This window comes from Bufo bufo, chromosome 1 (assembly GCF_905171765.1).
Source record: "Bufo bufo chromosome 1, aBufBuf1.1, whole genome shotgun sequence".
Lineage (NCBI taxonomy): Eukaryota > Metazoa > Chordata > Amphibia > Anura > Bufonidae > Bufo > Bufo bufo.
In genome coordinates this window covers 16,745,955-16,769,221 of record NC_053389.1, presented here as the reverse complement: position 1 = coordinate 16,769,221, position 23,267 = coordinate 16,745,955, and the positions used below count along the sequence as shown (strand labels likewise).

At 46.9% G+C, this 23,267-nt stretch overlaps 1 protein-coding gene across 1 annotated transcript in view; it reads right to left on the bottom strand.

The window, feature by feature from the left end:
* LOC120990677 (sialic acid-binding Ig-like lectin 8) overlaps window positions 1-22,550 on the bottom strand; it is a 118,634-nt gene extending 96,084 nt beyond the window's left edge. Inside the window, exon 1 of the mRNA XM_040419800.1 lies at window positions 22,431-22,550. The gene's annotated coding sequence lies outside the window, so the exon portion shown is untranslated. The remainder of the gene's footprint in view (window positions 1-22,430) is intronic.
* Between the last annotated feature and the right edge of the window lie 717 nt (window positions 22,551-23,267).

The window sequence follows — 23,267 nt, the reverse complement described above, 5'->3', positions numbered from 1 at the left end:
GAGGCACAAACAACCTCCCAGGAGGACAAAGATCAGAAGCTTCTGACTGGGCTGCCTGCACCTCTGCCTCCAATTCAGGAAAAAGAGCAGAGACCACCACACCTTCAGCCAAAATGGGACCCGGGTCTTCAAAATTCCCACCTCCCGGAAAACAACGTGACAGGGCATCTGCCTTCACATTCTTAACCCCAGGGCGGAACGTAACAACAAAATTAAACCTTGAAAAGAACAAAGACCATCTGGCCTGTCTCGGGTTCAGACGCTTGGCTGACTCCAAGTAGGCCAGATTTTTATGGTCAGTAAACACGGTAATAGGGTGTCTGGCTCCCTCTAGCCAATGGCGCCATTCCTCAAAAGCCAACTTGATGGCCAACAACTCCCTATCTCCCACATCATAATTTCTCTCTGCGGAGGAGAGTTTCTTTGAGAAAAAGGCACACGGTTGCCATTTGGCAGGAGAGGAACCCTGAGACAAGACCGCACCCACCCCTACCTCAGAAGCATCAACCTCAACTATGAAGGGTAAAGAAATATCAGGTTGTACTAGGATGGGAGCGGAAGCAAAACTCTCCTTGATATTAGAAAAGGCCTTACGCGCCTCTACCGACCAGGAAGAAAAATCTACCCCCTTTCTGGTCATATCAGTGAGTGGTTTAACAACAGAGGAATAATTCAAAATAAATTTCCTGTAATAATTGGCAAAGCCCAAAAAACGCATCAGCGCCTTCTGATTCTCAGGAAGCTCCCACTCAAGCACAGCACGGACCTTCTCGGGGTCCATGCGAAAACCAGAAGCGGAGACAAGAAACCCCAGAAATTGGATTTCTGGAACCGCAAACACACATTTTTCCAGTTTCGCGTATAATTTATTCTCCCGCAGGATGAGCAAGACCTGACGTAAGTGTTCCTTATGAGTCTTGAAATCAGGAGAAAAAATCAAAATGTCATCCAAATACACTAATACAAATTTTCCCATTAAATGATAAAAAATGCTGTTGACGAAATGCTGAAAAACGGCTGGGGCATTCATCAAACCAAAAGGCATAACCAAATTCTCAAAATGGCCCTCAGGGGTATTGAAAGCCGTCTTCCATTCGTCTCCTTCTCTGACCCTAACCAGGTTGTATGCCCCTCTTAGGTCTAATTTGGAAAAGACTTTAGCCCCAACAACCTGGTTAAACAGGTCCGGGATCAGAGGAAGCGGATAAGGATCACGAATAGTGATACTGTTCAGCTCCCTGAAATCCAGACAAGGTCTTAAAGAACCATCTTTTTTCTTAACAAAGAAAAAACCAGCGGCAACAGGTGACTTCGAGGGTCGTATGTGTCCTTTTCTCAGACTCTCAGAGATATAAGCCCGCATAGCGACCCTCTCAGGTTGGGAGAGATTGTATAAACGAGATTTAGGCAGCTTGGCGCCTGGGATGAGATTAATAGGGCAATCATACTCCCTGTGCGGAGGCAAACCCTGAACTCCACTCTCAGAGAAGACATCCAAAAATTCAGAGAGGAAAGGTGGTACAGTCTTAGTAGAAACCTCAGAAACAGATGTTATGAGGCAATTCTCTCTGCAAAAGTTACTCCAACCATTTATTTGCCTCGCTTGCCAATCAATGGTGGGGTTATGTTTAGTGAGCCAGGGTAGCCCCAACACTAGAGGAGTAGGCAAACCGCTAAGGACGAAACATGACACATCCTCAACATGAGCATCACTCACAATTAAACGGATATTGTGAACTATGCCCTTTAATGATTTCTGAGAAAGTGGAGCTGAGTCAATAGCAAAAACAGGAATATCCTTTCCCAAAGTGCATACCTGGAAACCATGAGTTATTGCAAATTGATTATCAATAAGGTTGACAGCTGCTCCACTATCCACAAAAATCTCACAAAAAATGCACTTGCTCTCTAGCGCCACCCTAGCAGGCAGGACAAAACGGGAACTACAAGCAAACGGAAAACCTTCAATTTCCGCCTCAACCCTGCCAATAGTAACAGACGGAACATTTTTAAAAGATTTTTTCCTTTTTGTCTCTTTATTACTCCCAGAAAACTGCCTGAATCTCCTAGAGGGACAAACATTTGCCAGATGATTTATACCTCCACAACAAAAACAAACCCTCCCCTGCGGGCTGAATCTTCTATTGTCAGAGGTAATCAACCCCAGCTGCATGGACTCCTGCTCAGAAGGGGCTGACAGTGACTGAGACCCCTGTGCACAGAATGAGACCGCTGCACTGTCGCGGGACTGAGTATGACAGGAAGGAGAGATCTCTCCTCTCTCTTTAAGACGCCTGTCAATACGAACAGCCTGAGACATAGCAGAATCCAAGGAGGTAGGTCTTTCATGAAAGGCAAATGCATCTTTCAATCCCTCTGAAAGACCATAGCAAAATTGACTTCGGAGTGCAGCATCATTCCAACCCGTATCTGCTGCCCATCTCCGAAATTCTGAACAGTATATCTCTGCGGATTGTTTACCCTGGCATAACAGACGTAGTCTAGACTCAGCCAGAGCAATACGATCCGGATCATCATATATCTGACCCAGGGCTAAAAAGAATTCATCCACTGAACGAAGGGGCCGTGCCCCCTCCGGCAGCGAAAAGGCCCAGGACTGAGCGTTACCCCTGAGCAGCGATATAATGATCCCCACCCTCCATTCTTTATCACCAGAAGAATGGGGAAGAAGGCGAAAATGGAGTTTGCAAGCCTCTCTAAAACGCACAAAATTCTCACTACCCCCGGAGAACGTATCCGGGAGCGAGATCTTAGGCTCAGCACAAACTCCATGAACGCAAGCTGAACCGGTCACTTGAAACTGAAAAAAAGTCTTACGGAGATCAGCTACCTCCAAAGAAAGACCCTGAAAGCGTTCAGCCAAAAGTGAAACCGGATCCATGCTTGAGACGGTTTTGGCGGCTGATAATGCCACGGATGGTGTACAGGAAACAAGACAATACCATATAAACAATGTCTCTCTGGATCCACAACTAAGGAACAAAGGGAGACCCCTGCAATAGACCTGCCGCTCTCCCTCACTGCTCAGCCTATGCGAACACCCCAAAGGTGGATGGCCGCATATCCACGTTCCTCGGCTATCTATTACCTGAAGACCCTACAATAGTGAAGGGACACGACCACCGGCTCCCTACACTGACACGGAGGGAGTCAGGGTCACCTGGATCCAGAAAAGACAAAATCATAAATACATAAACAGCACTTATCTTGCAGACGACTGACGACTGAGGACTGGGAACTGGGAACTGGGAACTGGGAACAGCATGCACACACACTCCAGGAAGTTGTATCAGCCACACACTACTGCATTATGGGGAGGAACTTAAAGGGTAGCAATCAGTCCATCTGCATGACAGCTGAGATAGACTAACGAGATGAGAAACTAAACCAAAACAAAGAAATTCAAGGAGGAGGATCTGAGAAGCTCCTGTGAGCGCTTCTCAGCTGTCTGGCTGTGACACACATACTCTCATAATGGAAGGACTCTGAGGATGTGGTGACCTCCTCAACCTGGATCCTCCTGACCTCCTCATCCAGGACGTCATCCCTCTGGGCCTCAGCAGCATGATTGGCCTCCAGGACAGGGCCAGGGGATTCCCCAGTTACCTGAGACTCCTCCAGTTTTCTATCCTTTTGGAGCTTATTCTCTTATTATCTTTTTCTTGCTTTCCCTTCTTGGCCCCTTAGTTCCTCCACCTCTACTAGTCCCTTCCCCAATAAAAACACGAAACACAACCATGGGTGTCAAATAGCCAATTGAGTATGCACACAATGGTGCGGCTTTATATAAATAGACTTCCCAACATTCTATATGACTAGACAAGCTTTTTAATACAAGGAAAAAACAGAGGAACTAAAGCTCATAGGCGTCCAGTAGTGAAAAATAATGTACTTTATTGATTACAAAAATCAGTGGATAGTAAAATACCATAAAACAAGGTGGATAAGGAGCACAAACACCATCCCAGCATTAGAGTGTCGGCATGGATAACAACAGCAATAATAAGAATGGAAATAATGTACATGAGTCCTAATATGGAGACACCACGGCAGTTACCAAATGATATGAATATGGCAGGTAGTAACCATGGGGTAGTTCACACAGGGAAACCCGCAAACACAAGCGGTTTTGTGAGCCCGCTGGAACTATATCCTGCCTATATAACAAAAGCCATGAATGAAGATGTAAATAACGTGGACTCACCAAGAGATGGCAGCGACCTGAATGCCTGGGATGGCGTTACCCCGACGCGCGTTTCGGCGTACCTTCGTCAGGGGGTAACGCCATCACTGTGGGGATAGCCATTTAAACCGCACCTGGCCAATCCATGTTCTGATGATGATTGCCACCAGCTGAACATTCGCGGGCACACCGAGCGCGGCAGCCAGAGCTCCGTAGTCCCGCCCGTTGGCGTCACGCCATGACGTGGCGAGCCACATGACATGGTCACGTGACACACCAAGCTGGCGTAGAGACGCCCCGGGGCAGGACACAAAGCGCGGCCCCGCAGCCCTGCGCGCACCATGTCAGTCGGGGGAATCCAACACAGACATACATAGAAACCGTGAAAGCATCATTGCAAAAGATCCTTAAAACAGAAACCGCTATTGCAGCATATATGACTGTGTTATATAAAGACGGTATGCAATAATTCATAACGATCCAATGGAATACATCATATATTGTCTTTATCATACCCATATTCAATATAAAAACCAATCTTTCAAATACCCATAGTATCATATAATATAAATACATCAAGCTCAAACATCTACATGAATCCACATAATATACATGTATATATATTGTATCTCGCTACGTAATGTGGTACTGAGTATACGTCCCGCAAGTCAGTGCCTCCACGGATCATATATAGATAACATTTCATAAGTATCTCGGCTACCGCATAAATAAACAATACCATTTTATTAAAAAATGATGGTCATGAACTCCACTGAACAAATCTACAACAAAATACACTGCTCAAAAAAATAAAGTGAACACAAAAATAACACATCCTAGATCTGAATTAATTAAATATTCTTCTGAAATACTTTGTTCTTTACATAGTTGAATGTGCTGACAACAAAATCAGACAAAAAAAAAAAAATGGAAATCAAATTTTTCAACCCATGGAGGTCTGGATTTGGAGTCACACTCAAAATTAAAGTGGAAAAACACACTACAGGCTGATCTAACTTTGATGTAATGTCCTTGAAACAAGTCAAAATGAGGCTCAGTAGTGTGTGTTGCCTCCACGTGTCTGTATGACCTCCCTACAATGCCTGTGCATGCTCCTGATGAGGTGGCGGACGGTCTCCTGAGGGATCTCATCCCAGACCTGGACTAAAGCATCTGTCAACTCCTGGACAGTCTGTGGTGCAACGTGACGTTGGTGGATAGAGCGAGACATGATGTCCCAGATGTGCTCAATTGGATTCAGGTCTGGGGAATGGGCGGGCCAGTCCATAGCATCAATGCCTTCGTCTTGCAGGAACTGCTGACACACTCCAGCCACATGAGGTCTAGCATTGTCTTGCATTAGGAGGAACCCAGGGCCAATCGCACCAGCATATGGTCTCACAAGGGGTCTGAGGATCTCATCTCGGTACCTAATGGCTGTCAGGCTACCTCTGGCGAGCACATGGAGGGCTGTGCGGCCCTCCAAAGAAATGCCACCCCACACCATTAGTGACCCAATGCCAAACCGGTCATTCTGGAGGATGTTACAGGCAGCAGAACGTTCTCCACGGCGTCTCCAGACTCTGTCACGTCTGTCACATGTGCTCAGTGTGAACCTGCTTTCATCTGTGAAGAGCACAGGGCGCCAATGGAGAATTTGCCAATCTTGGTGTTCTCTGGCAAATGCCAAACGTCCTGCACGGTGTTGGGCTGTAAGCACAACCCCCAACTGTGGATGTCGGGCCCTCATATCACCCTCATGGAGTCTGTTTTTGACCGTTTGAGCAGACACATGCACATTTGTGGCCTGCCGGAGGACATTTTGCAGGGCTCTGGCAGTGCTCCTCCTGTTCCTCCTTGCACAAAGGCGGAGGTAGCGGTCCTGCTGCTGGGTTTTTGCCCTCCTACGGCCTCCTCCACGTCTCCTGATGTACTGGCCTGTCTCCTGGTAGCGCCTCCATGCTCTGGACACTATGCTGACACACACAGCAAACCTTCTTGCCACAGCTTGCATTGATGTGCCATCCTGGATAAGCTGCACTACCTGAGCCACTTGTGTGGGTTGTATACTCCGTCTTATGCTACCACTAAAGTGAAAGCACCGCCAGCATTCAAAAGTGACCAAAACATCAGCCAGGAAGCATAGGGACTGAGAAGTGGTCTGTGATCACCACCTGCAGAACCACTCCTTCATTGGGGGTGTCTTGCTAATTGCCTATAATTTCCACCTGTTGTCTATCCCATTTGTACAAAAGCATGTGAAATTGATTGTCACTCAGTGTTGCTTCCTAAGTGGACAGTTTGATTTCACAGAAGTGTGATTGACTTGGAGTTACATTGTGTTGTTTAAGTGTTCCCTTTATTTTTTTGAGCAGTGTATATATAAATCACAGAAAAGTGGTATAATGGGGGATAGTGTCTAGTAAAAAATAGGAGAAGAGAAAAGGGCAGTGATGAAGTGTCCATTATGAATAATCCCATGGTAAGAGGACACAAGGTATGTATGTTAAAAATGAAAAATACTAGAAAAGTGAAAGTGTGCTGTATGTGAAAATATGAGGAGAAAAAGGTGGGAATATTAATGAGGTGTCCATTGTAGGTGAAACCATAATAAGAGGACATCGATTATTAAGTGTAAAAAAGACTGGAGCTGAGAAAGTGCCAACGTGTATGGTTATTGCCCATAGGGTGCAAAAAATCAAGGAAAAATGTGTGTTGAAAGAAATGTGAAAAGAATGTAAGGGGATACAGTGATAATTTTGTGAGTTGCAATATGTCCATTAAATATACAAAAATAGTGTGTAGACACCCATATGGGTCAGTGGAGAAAATTATACTATACATTAAAAAAACATTTCATATCAGTAGTGCATAATATATTATAAATAAAAATATATACACAAAAAATATATATATAAAAACATGTGTCGTAAAAATTCATAAAAACAGCATTAGACAGAACACAATGCATATATACGGATATGGTGGAGCGATATATATATGAATATATGCATAAAAATACATAAATATATAGACAAAAAATCATGAGAAAAATTCCCAAAAGACAATGTTGAGCAGAACACAGTGTGTATATACAGAGGTGGTGAAGCGATGTGGCGTCAAACAGTTCAAGGTACCGTAGAGCCGATGGTATGCTAAAACCCCACCACGCAGAACACTTATAGATGGATTGACCTGGCACCAAATAGCAGCTTCACTAATACATGGCCTGGGGCTGGAAAGGCAAAGAAATCTTGTTAAAACATGTTAAAATCAAGACAATAAGACATAAAAAAAAAGGTGTATAGGAATACCCCACAGTGATGGTCCTAGTGATCAAAGAAATGACGAGAAACCCAAATTCTCATTAAGGCCCCTTGGACGCAAAGTTCGAAGGGTCCATATCCACCGGCTTTTTTTCTGGGCCAATTTTTTGGAGATGTTGCCTGCTCTTAAATTGGGTCTAATACAATCAATCCCTTTTACTTTGAGCAGACTTGGGTTGCATGCATGATATTCTTTGAAGTGTCTAGCTATGGGTTTTTGATCTATATTGCCCTGTGTATCAACCGCTGCAATAATATCTTTCACATGTTCACGTACCTTCAGCTCGCGAGTTGTCAGCCCTACTTAAATTTTCTTACATGGACATGAGGCATAATAGACCACCTTGGAGTTGGAACAAGTGAGATTGTGTCTGATTTGGAATGTCCGTTCACCGGATGAATTCACAAAATCACATGCCCGTTCCATGTTCGGGCATGCGACACATTTCCCACATGGTTTGAAGCCATTGGTTGGTCTCCCAATACCAGGAAATAATGGTACATTCACCGGTTCGAGATAGCTTTTGACCAGAATATCTCGTAGAGTATCGGCTCTGCGAGCTGTGATGGAAGGTCTTGGGGGAACAAATTTACCCAAGACCGAATCAGTCAAGAGGACAGACCAATGTCTGTTCACAGATCTCCTCATTTCCTCCCAACGTGAGTGGTACTTAGTCACGTACCTGATGTTATTATCTCCAGATCTTTCCTTCCTAGGTTGTAGTAAAATCATCTGTTGATGACTCTTGGCCCTTTGGTAGGCTTTTTTTATGGAACGGTGGCTATATCCCCTTTTCAGGAGACTGTCTCGTAGGTCCGTGGCCTGTGTTTCGAAGGCTGCATCTGTGGAGCAGATTCTGCGCATCCGTAAAAACTGCCCAATCGGTATGGCATTAATGGTGCTCCTAGGATGTGAGGAAGATGCATGCAGATAAGCATTTACTGTGATTTATATATATTTTGTTGTAGATTTGTTCAGTGGAGTTCATGACTATCATTTTTTAATAAAATGGTATTGTTTATTTATGCGGTAGCCGAGATACTTATGAAATGTTATCTATATATGATCCGTGGAGGCACTGACTTGCGGGACGTATACCCAGTACCACATTACGTAGCGAGATACGATATATATATATGTATATTATGTGGATTCATGTAGATGTTTGAGCTTGATGTATTTATATTATATGATACGATGGGTATTTGAAAGATTGGTTTTTATATTGAATATGGGTATGATAAAGACAATATATGATGTATTCCATTGGATCGTTATGAATTATTGCATACCGTCTTTATATAACACAGTCATATATGCAGCAATAGCGGTTTCTGTTTTAAGGATCTTTTCCAATGATGCTTACACGGTTTCTATGTATGTCTGTGTTGGATTCCCCTGACTGACATGGTGCGCGCAGGGCTTTGTGTCACGTGACCATGTCATGTGGCTCGCCGCGTCATGGCGTGACGCCCATGGGCGGGACTATGGAGCTCTGGCCACCGCGCTCGGTGCGCCCACGAATGTTCAGCTGGGGGCAATCATCTTAAGAACATGGATTGGCCAGGGGCGGTTTAAATGGCTATCCCCACAGTGATGGCGTTACCCCCTGACGAAGGTACGCCGAAACGCGCGTCGGGGTAACGCCATCCCAGGCATTCAGGTCGCTGCCATCTCTTGGTGAGTCCACGTTATTTACATCTTCATTCATGGCTTTTGCTATATAGGCAGGATATAGTTCCATATTCATATCATTTGGTAACTGCCGTGGTGTCTCCATATTAGGACTCATGTTCATTATTTCCATGCTTATTATTGCTGTTGCTATTTATGCCGACACTGTAATGCTGAGATGGTGTTTGTGCTCCCTATCCCCCTTGTTTTATGGTATTTTACTATCCACCAATTTTTGTAATCAATAAAGTACATTATTTTTCACTACTGGACGCCTATGAGCTTTATTTCCTCTGTTTTTTCCTAGTCCCTTCCCCAGCAGAAGCAACCTCATGGCTGTCCCCTACTGCATTGGTGAAGGAACGAGGACAACGGCTGAATGGATGACCTAAGTCACCACACAGGTAACACCTAATCTCTACACAAGATGCGACTAGATAACCGACACCCCCACACAATATGCACTTCTGCACAGTGCCTTTTTGCACTGAAGTTTGTAGGGTCGTCCTCAGGAAGGCTAAAGAAGGGATATGGGGAAATGAATTACCGTACCTGAACACCTCAACTTCACCATGAACGTCCAGGACCCTGACCAGATACCAAAGTCGTCTCTGTTTTTCTTTGGCAGCTCCAGTACCTCACCATATGGCCTGAGCCAAGTCATGAGGTCAAAACAAGAGAGAGATTCATTACGTGTGATAATGGTCACTCTCTTGACTTCGTTCTGGCGAGACACTGCCTGGATGGCAAAGTCTGGCTCGTTCTTTGCCAGCTCATAATTCGACCAGAAGAGCTCCAGCCCCTCAGGCTGAACGAAACTGACATTGAACTCAGGCGTGCTGTAGGGGTGAATCAAGGCATAGATGTCCACAGTCTTAAAGCCCATCTTCAGCAGGACCTCCACCACCTTAGCCCTTTCCTCTTTGAAAGCACCGAGGCCATGCTTCTCTATCCAGAAGGACAGATTAACCTTCTTACCCTCTACAGTGATCGATCTCTCCCCCGTCCTCAAGGCCTCCAGAAGTAGCCGCTGCAATATGCCATCCCCAGAGTATGAAGACAAGGTGGAGGAGACCCTCCCTCCTCCAGCGGTGACACTGGCATAACTTCTGACCGAAATTTGTCACCACTGGGGGGGCAACTGGAACAGTCCCTGCCCCCACCCCAACATCATCAGAATTCCCCTCACCCATGGAGACACCAGTCCCCTCACCAACACTTACTTCTACACATAACAGTACAGACTATTTTACATTTGTGTCACTCACACCAACCACAGCACCAGTCACACTCCCATCCGTTGAGTCAGTTTTTCAGATATTTGCAATGGGCTGCGCTGATCTTTCTCAGGGTGCCGCTGATCTCTCTCGTTGTCAGAGTCTCTGTTATTCACCCCAATGCAAAATAGTAATTTAGATTTGCGAACAGTACTTGTGAAAGGACCGAGACTACGGGTCCAGGCAGCTCCTTCACACTGCCACCGCTTCTCAACTAAGTGATCAGCAGCAACTGAGCTAAGAGCCACTAAGGCAACTGCTGCAGACTCTGGTACTGGGCCGCTCCCTCCTCCCACCGGAGACCAGACCTCAGCACCAGAGTTTGACCGAATGCCGGCTGCCCAGCTGCTCTTACTGTCCGGCCTTTCGACCAATGCCTTCCCTGCTGCATCTTTGCTACTGCAAGCAGAGACGGAGCTCAGCGCCACACTACCTCTCTTTGTCATCTCCCTGTGCCTGTGCACCAAATCCACAACAGACTCTGTGGCCGACTCAGGGGACATAGGAAGGGGACCATAGACATAGCTTGCCACCTCCTGCAGCTTCTGCTTGGTTTTCTTCGCCTTCAGCTTGTGGCTGCCCCCAGGTGCCTCCTCCGGGAGTTCATCTCCAAAGGAAAAGTCCTGAAGATACACTGTGGACTCAAGCAGCTTTATCTCTGCCATTAGTGCACTGGTGTCTTAGGTTGAGTTGTGTTGAAAGCCCAAAGTGCAAGTGCCCCAGGAGTGGTGACCCTGGGGTGCCGGAACTCACTGGGGGTGGAATCCCACTGAGAAATGGCACGTTGGCACAACACTTTCTTTCTCACAATTTTAGCACACACCTCTCTTTGCTCGGCTTCGGCCTTGACAAGATGAGGAATTTTTATAATTCCGGTCGAATGTCCGGGCCTTAATCCCACACATTCACTTTATTTATTTTTTGTGTTCACTGTGTGCACTTTTACACGTTTGTTTTGTCACTAGGATTTTTAGGGTTGCGGCGCCCTTACGGGTACCCCCCCTGAGGTCTAGGGGGTGTGTGTGTGGCCATATTGGTTCCTCACCCCCCTGCCATACCCCGTGGGCTCTCCCTCCAGGGAGAGTCCAGACCTTTGTTGAAGTTCCTGGCTGACGCCTTTGGTGGCAGCCTAGGCGAAAGCCGGGAGCATAGATAGGTGTACCCTTGGCTTCGGCTGAGGATTGCCATTTGTCCCAGTCCCTTGCAGGAGCTTCGGCCCCGGAGGGATTGGGAATGGTTTGTGGGGGGCCCTTTTCTTATGGAGAGAGCCTGCGATAGACCGCGACCTAGTGCACTTTTTTTGTGTGGCGCACTGCACGATTTTGTTGCACGGGGTGAGAAAGCACGACTTTGGGCTTTAAAAATTTTTATAAAATTAGTGCACTGGTGTCACTGTCCTCCTCCAAGTCGACAGAACTGCACTGGGATGTTACTGGTGCCTGCCCTGCAGGGAGCCCACTGCATGTGGTATGCTGTTTGGACTGCAGGCTGCCAGGTGGCTCCTGCTGCTGGTTGCCATCATACACCACCTGGATCTCAGGTTGCAGCCCTGTAAACCTTTTCTCCGCCTTATTGCGAAATCTTCCCTTGTTTAATAGTTTCTCCTTGAAAGGACCACTGTTCTCCCAGATCAGCGCTTTTCTGTCCTCCAATATTTTAATCTCCACCTCCAGTCTTTTTATTTCCTTCTGAATTACTGGCCTCTTCTTTTTGGTGGCTCCCTCAGCCCTGGCATGGGCACAGCGCAGCTCCTCCCGGAGCCTCCTTGTGGTCTTACTCGCTTCTTCGTACTCACGGAGATGGTTAATGACATGAGAGACATAGGTGGTAATTGACTCGCTGGGCCTCTGCAGTCCCCAGCCTTCCTCACTGAGGTCGGCCTTGTTCGGTGGACCTGGAAGGATCACTGGCACTCACGGCGCCTAGCTTGCCATCCATGGTGGAAGCTTTGCATCTTCTCCTGGTCTCCACAGACCAGAAGTGGAGAGATGGTTTCCTCCAAACGAACAGGAGCTCTTTCACACACAGTCACGGTCGACCGCACCCACAGGTAATTGCAGCTCAGGAACAGCTGGTCCAGAGCTGCAATCACTATTCTGCAGCTGAAGTCACTGTTTACATACATTACATTACTTATTCTGTACTGATATTGAGTTACATCCTGTATTATACTCCAGAGCTGCACTCACTATTCTGCTGGTGGTGTCACTGTGTACATACATTACATTACTTATCCTGTACTGATCCTGAGTTATATCCTGTATTATACTCCAGAGCTGCACTCACTATTCTGCTGGTGGAGTCACTGTGTACATACATTACATTACTTATCCTGTACTGATCCTGAGTTACATCCTGTATTATACTCCAGAGCTGCACTCACTATTAGTGTTGATGACGAATATTCTAATCGCAAATTTTTATTGCGAATATTGGCACTTCAAGAATTCCCGAAGATGTAGAATATAGTGTTATGTATTCGTAATCGCGAATATTCTAGCTTTTTTTTTCATAAGTAACCTCCCTTCTTGCTTGTGGGCCAATGAGAAGACTGCAATGTCTTTGTCAGAGCTTAGCAACATCCCTAGCAACCAATAGGAAAGTTGCCTACCCCTTACTATATAAGAACCTCCCCAGTAGCCATTGTCTGCAGTTTTTTTTTTGCAGTTCTGAGAGAGAGAGCAGTGACATTGCTGTGCTCTGTGCTTTCATCTGGATCCTATTCCTTATCCAATTACATTAGATAGTTAGTAAGCTCATATATATAATACAGATAGTTAGTGGGAGATAGTCAGTGTAGGTTAGATAGTGATATAGATAGTCAGTGTAGGTTATATCCTGATATAGTGGAGCTGATAGGTTCCAGTGCAGGGTGTTGGGTAGTGCGATAGGTTCTGCTGTCCATACATGCATCCTACAGACATAGTGCTGTGATGTCACAACAATACTTAGTGCACCAATCAGTGATATCTGTAAAGAATAAATCAAGGCAACTGGACTTACTACAGTTAGGGTTAGTCCAGTTGCCTTGATTTATTCTTTACAGATATACCATGACCTGGATGAATGAGAACCTTCACAGACAGCAATCAGTAATATCTTCTCAGACCTGATAAAATGTGAAGTTGAATGTATTGCGCAAAACATATGCGCATCATTAGTGCCGATTTGAGCAATCCCGAAAATAATAACTGGAGATCACGAATTCTAGAATTCGCAAATTTATTGCGAATATTATGTGGAAAATTAGCAAAATATTGCGAAAACGAATATTGCCTATGCCGCTCATCACTACTGATGGACGAACATCGGCCGGGACGGTTCGCGAACACGATAGCGCGAACGCAATCAAAAATTTCAGCTCATATTTGCAGCCAGCAAACACTTACTAGAAGTGTATTGATATGTAGAGAAAATCTAAATCGCACAGCCTCATTCCTATACTTCTGATACGACAACTGTTTGCAATTTGCAGCATTTCTTTTGATAAAACATGGCTATACAGCACTAGTATCAATCATTTGCTGTGCACTATTAAGAGGCATTAGTATACAGTTTGATCAAAGAGCATAGGCCCACTTACCGCGACAAGGTTGCCTCTTTTAAGTGGGGACCTACTCTAACCCTGGCGCGGCGCCATGCGGCGACCACCGCGCCTCCACACCGCTCCAGCAGGCAAAGGGATCCAGCAGCCACACAGCAGCCCCACTGTACAGTGAGGCCACATGGGCCACGGGTCCCATCACTCCACCAGCACGGCACAGAAGGTGCTTTTAATTAGCAGAAGTCTGCAAAGGGTCTATAAATTCCTACCACATCTCAGTTGGAGTTCCTGAGAGGCTGTGAACAGGTGAGCTCTTTGCACCAGTTCACATGCGGCGCTGGACGGCTGCTTCTGTGCTGTGCTGGCGGAGTGATGGGACCCGGGGCCCAGGTGGCCTCACTGTACAGTGGGGCTGCTGTGCGGCTGCTGGATCCCGTTGCCTGCTGGAGCGATGTGGGGGCGCAGTGGTCGCCGCACGGCGCCGCGCCATAGTTAGAGTAGGTCCCCACTTAAAAGAGGCGACCTTGTCGCGGTAAGTGGGCCTATGCTCTTTGATCAAACTGCATACTAATGCCTCTTAATAGTGCACAGCAAATGATTGATACTAGTGCTGTATAGCCATGTTTTATCAAAAGAAATGCTGCAAATTGTAAACAGTTGTCGTATCAGAAGTATAGGAATGAGGATGTGCGATTTAGATTTTCTCTACATATTAATACAACTTACTAGAAGTGCACAACTAGTCCCACAACAGGGACAGTGACATACCAGAGGGGGATCATTGGCAAAAATTCCCCCCAAAAATATGTATTTTAATCAGGGGCCATTTTTATGCGTCTTAAAGGGAAACTCTCAAAAATGTGCCCTGCTAGATCCTAGAAAAATGTTATTTCCTATCGGTTTGATGTATACAAATGTGCAGCACTTCACATTTTTGTATCCTGCGGAGTCTATTAAAAAAATGCATACGTTAACATACATTTTTTTTCTACCATGGCGTGAACAGACGCCACTGTACGGCATCAGTCTGAGGCATCTGGTAACGCAAGCATTTCTGGTATGCATTAAATGGATGGCAAAAATAGGATGTGAACCCAGCCCTAGTGTCAGAATAAGCCCCAGTACACAGCGGAGCAGCGTGGCGGAGAGGGGAGGCCGCCATGTACTGACAGAGCGCTACCTGGTCCTTGTGGTCAGGGATGAGGACTGTGTTTCCCAAGGATCATTTTCTACTGGGAAATACAGGGCACAGTATAATACACTAGAATCTATATACTATAAAGCTATTAGCCCTACCCCCGAATAATAATACAATTAAGTGGTCATTTATTATATAGAAATACGTCTATGTTAGGCGTATTTCTGACACAGATTGTGGCGCAAAGGTCCTTAGCACCGCAATCTGCATATTTTTCCCGCTCATGCCAGGTCCTTAAAATGATGGCGTGGGCAGGGAAAGGGATACAGTTATGGCCATCCAGTTATTGGATACCACCGCCATACATTGACCGGATAACACCTCTGTACAGTGACCAGATAACACCGCCATACTGTGACCGGATAAAAGGGTACAGGAGGGCACAGTACAGGGAATGATTAGGGTCTCTGCACAGGGTGTGGTAAGAGGGCACAATGCAGGGTATAAGGGGGCACAGTACGGGGTGAGGGGCACAGTACGGGGTGGGGGGCACAGTCACATGACCCTGTGACATTAGAAGGTCCTTATATAGTGAATGCGGTTCATACGCCACCATAATGAGAGGCAGAGGAGTGAGACAGGGGTGTGATTATGTGGCTAGAGATAAAAAATGTAACTGTCGGCCAGTACAGGGCCCAAAAATTAGCCAATAGGCCTTCACCTGACAGCAAAGAACTTTGGATTCTGTGGCTGGAGGTGCATTAGGCGATCACAGGATAAATATGTAACTGTCGGCCAGTACAGGCCCTAAAAATTAGGCATTCATCTGACAGAAAAGGCCTCTTATGCCGCTGTATTTACCTAAGACAGGGACCATGATTTGTTCTGGGTGGTGGCGGATATTTGTCGGCTGTCATGAGGAAATTCAATCAAACATGGTCGACTCGTCACATGTGTTGAATTCCTCCGAGATCCAGGCCTCATTCATTTTTAGAAATGTGAGGTAGTCCACACTGTCGTGAGCTAGGCGAGTGCACTTATCCGTCACGATCCCCCCTGCTGCGCTGAAAGTCCTTTTGGACAGGACACTGGACGATGGGCAAGCCAACAGTTTCATGGCAAATTGTGCCAGCTCTGACCACAGGTTAAGCCTGCACACCCATTAGTCCAGGGGTTCATCCCTTCTCAGAGCGTTCACATCGGCCGTTAACCCGATGTAGTCGGACACCTGTCGGTCTAGGCGTTCCCTGAGATCCGGAGGATGGCCTTCGATGGGTTGGCTGCAAGAATGATCTCATATCCGAAGTGACCAACACATCTTCAAACAGCCCTTTTCTTGCAGGCGCTGCTGAATTGGTACCCACAATTGTTTCTCTGTGAGTGGAAATTCCTCTGTCAGCGCCCGCATAAGCAGAATGCAGCATCTCTCGCAGCAAGGCCTGAAAGTTCTGCATTCTGACAGCCCTCTGTGATGGTGGTAACATTTCCGCCATTTTGTGTCTAAGTACGTTGCCACCCAGTACTGGTCCTTGCCCTTTATGCTTTTTATGCAGGGGTCCCTCCTAAAACACTGGCGCATGAAGGCCCCCATTTGCACTACACTGGAAGCGGTGGAGTGGCCTGGCTCCTGCTCATCATCCAGGATAATGAATGTCATCCTCGTTCTCCTTCCGCCAGCCACGAACAACATCAGGGATCCCAGAAAAGTTTAAAGCATGCTCTTCTTGCCCCTCCTCCGCCCCAGCACCATCCTCCTTTTACTCCTCTTCAGACTCCTGTTCTTGACTTGTCTCATATGGATTAGCCCCCCTGGGAATTCATCCAGCATTGCGACTTCCTCATCTTCCTGCTCCTGCTCCTCGATGGCTTGATCAATAAGACGACGCAATGCATGCTCCAGAAAGAAGGCGTAAGGTACGATGTCACTGATGGCGCCCTGGCTGCGACTGACCAGTTTGGGGATCTCATTAAATGGCCGCAGAAGTCTGCATGTGTCGAGCATGAGCAGCCACTGGCGCGGTGAAAAAAAAACAAGCTTCCCAGAACCTGTCCTGCCGCAGAGTTCGTACAGGTAGTCGTTAACGGCACACTGCTGCTGGAGCAGCCTATCAAGCATATACTAGGTGGAGTTCCATCGCGTCAGAAGTCTGACGGGCAGGTGGTGTCGCCGCTGAATGTCAGCAAGGCGAGCCATGGCCATGTAAGATCTTCTTAAATGGGCAGATATTTTCCTGGCCTGCCGCAAGATGTCCTGGACCCCGGGGTATTTGGCAACGAATCGCTACACAACTAAGTTCAGGACGTGTGCCATGCACGGCATGTGTGTCATTTTACCCTGCTTTAGTGCACTCAGCAGATTGGCACCACTGTCACACGCCACTTTACCAGCTGTCAAATTGAGCGGGGTTAGCCACTGATCGGCCTGTGACCGCAGAGCTGAAAGCAGTGCAGGACCGTTGTGGCTCTTGGCTTCCAGGCACAACAGGCGCAGCACAGCATGGCAACGTCTCAGCTGGCACGTCGAATAGGTTCTGGGGAGCTGGGGGGCACAGCGGAAGAGGCGGTAGCAGCGGAAAAGGAGAAGTCAGCCGAGGAGGAGACGGAGGATGGAGTAGGAGGAGAAGAAGAGGCAGGCCTGCATGCAATCCGTGGTGGTAACACCAAATCCAAACGGGAACCACGGGTTGCATGCTTGATGGCCATCAGAAGGTACACCCAGTGGGCAGTAAAAGTTATGTACCTACCCTGCTCGTGTTTGCTAGACCACGTGTCTGTGGTCAGATGTATCTTGGCACTGACACTGTGTGCCAGAGATACATTTACTTGCCGCTGAACGTGGCCATATAGCTCTGGGATGCCCTTCTGGGAGAAGTATTTGCTTCCGGGGACCTTCCATTGCGGTGTGCCCTGTGGCCACAAATTTTCTAAAGGCCTCTGAGTCCACCAGTTTATATGGAAGTAGTTGGCGCGCTAGCATTTCTGACAAGCCAGCCGTCAGCCGTTGGGCAAGATGGTTATCCGGCGTCATCATATTTTTTCGCTCGAACATTTTGGGCAAGGAAGCCGGCCTTTTGCCTGATGAATGAGACGACGGCACGGTGGAAGGTGGAGTGGAGGACAACTGGAAGGAGAGAGGAGAAGGAGAAGAGGCAGGACGGGGAGTGCCGGGAGTGTGGCTTTGTGGGTTCTGAAGGTGTTGCTCCCACTGGGCTCGGTGATGAGAGACCAGGTGCCTTCTTAAGGCGGTCGTCCCTAGGTGAGTGTTGGGCTTACCGCGACTTATGCGTTGACAGCACAGGCTGCAGATGGCAACACTATTGTCAGCAGCGGACACATTAAAAAAAGCCAACACTGCGGAGCCATGTGCCGGCGTCCTGGGAGCGCAAGATGTGACCATGCATGGTGGATGGCTCGTTTCAGATACATTAGCAGTCTGCTTTTTGCCTCTTGTGCACTTTAAGTTCTGCCTGCTTCTCCTCCTTCTCCTCCCTTTCTGCTGCTCTGTCTTTCTCTATGAACTCCCCTCCTCTTTCTCTCTTGTGGGCACCCACGTGACGTCCATCGAATCATCGGATTCGTCACATTCACCACCACTGACATTAGAGATCTCGGAGTAGGCAGCAACAGCGCGGACCTCCGTCCTTGGGCTGATCTGGGTACTGTCGTCAGACTGCTAGGTGGCGACCGTTGATACCTCCTTTTCCTGATCCGATGCCAATAATGGCTGCGCATCGGTAAGGTCTTGTAATGGATGGGGAAATAATTCCTCTGAACCGAGCGGAGGGGATATGGTGGTGGTGGTGTCTTTGGGAGTGCACACAGATTGAAGAGGGTGCAGATACAGAGGATGAGGAGTGTGCAGAAGCGGAAGGCTGAGTGAGCTACTCAACCAAGTCTGGTGCGTCCTTTGACGTAATCGCACGCACCTTCTCCAACTTCCCACTTAGGCCAAGGCATGGTGCACCTGGCCGACCTCTACCACCCCTGCGGAATGGCCTGCTTCTTCCTCTGCCTGTCATTTTCAAAATGTCCCTGTGACAAAAGTCCCTATAGAAGAGCAGTACTTGTGGAAGAAGGTATATCACACCCCTGCCTCAATCAGTTTTTTGGGGGGTCAACTGGTAAATCACACTAGTAGTAGAAATTATTTCTTCAAATTGTGTTTTTCACTCTGTGTAGATGTAGTATCGCAGCGGAACCGCACACAACTGCTGCACAATACAATTGCACTATAATATACTTTCTATGTTAGAAAGTATATTATAAGTATATCACACCCCTCAGTAAGTCACACCTTTAGATAGCACACCTATACTAGTGCTTAAAAGGACTTTTGTGGCCCTATTAGCTAGTGATTTGTGTCCCTAATAGCCTTTCCCTGCTCCACACAGCAACCTCCCCCTACACTGGCAAAAGACTGAATGTAAAATGGCGGCCAGATCGGGTTTATTTATAAGGTAGGGGGTATGTCCATGTGCTGAAACATCTCAATTGGCTGTCCTGTACCACCTGATGGATGTGTCATGGGTCAAAGTTCTTCACAATGTAAAAGAATATGGCGAGAGCGAATATCGCCATATGTTCGCCCGTTCGGCGAACAGCGAACAAGCAAAGTTCGCCACGAAACGACCGCTGGGCGAACTGTGAGGCCATCTCTACTCATCGCTACTCACTATTCTGCTGCTGCAGTCACCATGTACATACATTACATGACTTATCCTGTACTGATCCTGAGTTACATCCTGTATTACACTCCAGAGCTGCACTCACTATTCTGCTGGTGCAGTCACTATGTACATACATTACTTATCCTGTACTGATCCTGAGTTACATCTGTATTACACTCCAGAGCTGCACTCACTATTTTGCTGGTGCAGTCACTGTGTACATACATTACTTATCCTGTACTGATCCTGAGTTACATCCTGTATTACACTCCAGAGCTGCACTCACTATTCTGCTGGTGCAGTCACTGTGTACATACATTACTTATCCTGTACTGATCCTGAGTTACATCCTGTATTATACTCCAGAGCTGCACTCACTATTCTGCTGGTGCAGTCACTGTGTACATACATTACTTATCCTGTACTGATCCTGAGTTACATCCTGTATTATACTCCAGAGCTGCACTCGGTATTCTGCTGGTGCAGTCACTGTGTACATACATTACATTACTTATCCTGTACTGATCCTGAGTTACATCCTGTATTATACCCCAGATCTGCACTCACTATTCTGCTGGTGCAGTCACTGTGTACATACATTACTTATCCTGTACTGATCCTGAGTTACATCCTGTATTATACTCCAGAGCTGCACTCACTATTCTGCTGGTGCAGTCACTGTGTATATACATTACTTATCCTGTACTGATCCTGAGTTACATCCTGTATTATACTTCAGAGCAGCACTCACTATTCTGCGGGTGGTGTCATGCTGTACATATAATGCATTGTATACTGATCTTGAGTACTACAGATGGAAAAGTTTCTAACTTGATTGTGTTATTAAATCAGAAAAGTCACTAAAAACTATTGAAAAACTAAAGGCCCTATTATACCAGAAGATCATCGCATGAACGCTTGTTATCGATGATCTGGCAGTGTAAGGCCTCTTTTTTGCGTTCTGTATACTGTACGTATACAGAACCATTCATTTCAATGATTCCGCCAAAAAAAACGGAATGTACTCCGTATGCATCCCGTTTCCATATTTCCGTTTTTACGTTCCATTGAAAGATAGAACATGTCCTATTATTGCCTGCAAATCACGTTCCGTGGCTCAATTCAAGTCAACGGGTCCGCAAAAAAAATGGAACACATACGGAAATGCATCCGTATGTCTTCTGTATCCGTACCGTTTTTGCGGAACCATCTATTGAAAATGTTATGCCCAGCCCAATTTTTTTCTATGTAATTACTGTATACTGTATATGGCATACGGAAAAACGGAACAGAAACGGAAGCACAACAGAAACGAAATACGGAACAACTGATCAGTGAAAAACGGACCGCAAAACACTGAAAAAGCCATACAGTCGTGTGAAAGAGTCCTAATACTGCCACCAATTACTCAATGAACAAGCAAAGGCTCGATCAGCAGTTATTCCGTGTTTTTAAACATGTTTAAAAATAATAATTTGCTGGCGGCAGATCCTGCCCTGTAATCAGCGCTGTGCTGCCGGCAAAGTATGGGGACGAGCGATGGCATAAGTGATTGCTAGTCCCCATACTCCGGAGGAGATCACTGCATGTTATAGCAACAGTCTCCTCCGCTATTGAGCAGGTGATTGCCGGGAAGGAAACCTGCTACATCTGCAGGTGTAATAGGACCTCAAGCGTCTCCTACCAGTGTCTACTTTAAAGGGATTCTGTCACCAGGTTTTACCCCTGTCAGCTAAAAATATGTTAATGGTTGCAAGGTGCCCGCCGCACCCGCCGCCGTTCGTGCCCAGCGCCGCCTTTCCGGACTTCTGCGCCGCCTCCTAATCCTCTGTGCCGCCTCTCGCTCTCCCTCCCTCCCACTCCTTCTGCTGTAAGATCTCGCGCTTGCGCACAGGGCTCTGTCTGATGCGCCTGTGCGGACTTCTCCATTTGGCTTCTTACAGCGAAGTGCGCATGCACCGGCACTTCGCTCAACCCCTGTATGAGCGAGATCTTACAGCAGGAGGAGGGGGAGGGAGGGAGAGCGAGAGGCGGCACAGAGGATTAGGAGGCGGCGCAGAAGTCTGGAAAGGCGGCGCTGGGCACGAACGGCGGTGGGTGCGGCCGGCACCTTGCAACCATTAACATCCCCTTGGGCACCTTATTTGTTTGACTTATTTGCACCTTATTTTTTTAATAGCTGTTTTTTAGCTAAATAAGCCCACAGATGACATTTATAAGCCCACATTAGGAATCGTGAAGACGCCCTGAACATCAGCATATTTTTAGCTGACAGGGGTCAAACCTGGTGACAGAATCCCTTTAAGTGTCAGGATAAGAATTGCTATACTGGTATACTCCACTATAATAAAGAAGGACTATACCTGCCACCGCCTGCCCTAGCCCCACCTATCTTATATGTTCTTCAAGGCAAGCATCCCCCAAAACTCTGCAGCCAGGGCACATGGCCCACCAGCTCTCTTTTACCAAAACGTACTGTGAGCCATTAGTGTCTATACTAAGACATTCTCTTTAACCCATTCAGTCCTGCACGGTGCAGTGAGCTGTGCTATGAACAATCCCTCCATATACCATGTCCTCAGGGTCGTTGGTTTCTTACCTTGAATTCTCCTACAGTATGTGGAGTCACCTCTTATAATTCCATTTCTTCAGTTTCCAGCTTTCACCTCTATATACAATACTTCGTTCTCTGCCCTCTTGGTGGATCTTGTGGACGTCCTGTCTGATCTGTACTGCATTTATTAAGTTACTAGTTGAACAAAATGCAGAAGGAAATGAAAGAATGAAGAAATCCAATTTCTATCTTGCTGTTGAGGATATTCTCATTACCACAAGAACTATGCAAATATTCCAGCTCCACAGAACCGTAGCAGGTCCTTCTCTACCAGAGTTCTACAATCTGTTCCACAAATCTTGCAATTAATCCTTTGTAGGCAGCTAATGCTTCTACTTTCTGCACCCCCGTACACTTATATGAAGAAGGTTCCTTGTATCCATAGAATAAAAACGCAATTACAATGCAATTAAAGGGAACCTGTCACCTGCAAAACGCATATTAAACCGACCACAGTACCTTACAGTATCCCCCCCGTGTGTTGCTAATCATGTTTTCTTTCCTCTTTGCGTTTCTTCATACTTGTTAAAAACGCTGTTTTAATGTCGGTTGGCGCTGTCTCCGAGTCAGGCTTGAAGTCAAGGGGGCAGCGGCCTCCTTGCTTCAGGTAAAGCTAATCCCGCCCCTTACCCCTCCTCTCTACAATTAGATGGACATGCTGCCGTGAAGCCGGGATCGCGCTCTTCTAGCGCATGCACGGTACGCTGCCTTTTGTTACAGCGCAATCCTCACTCACCCGCCTGCATTTTACTGACTGCGGATGCGCCGGACAGTTCGATCGCGCGCGCGCCCGGCCGTCACGCTGTAACAGGCAGCGTACCG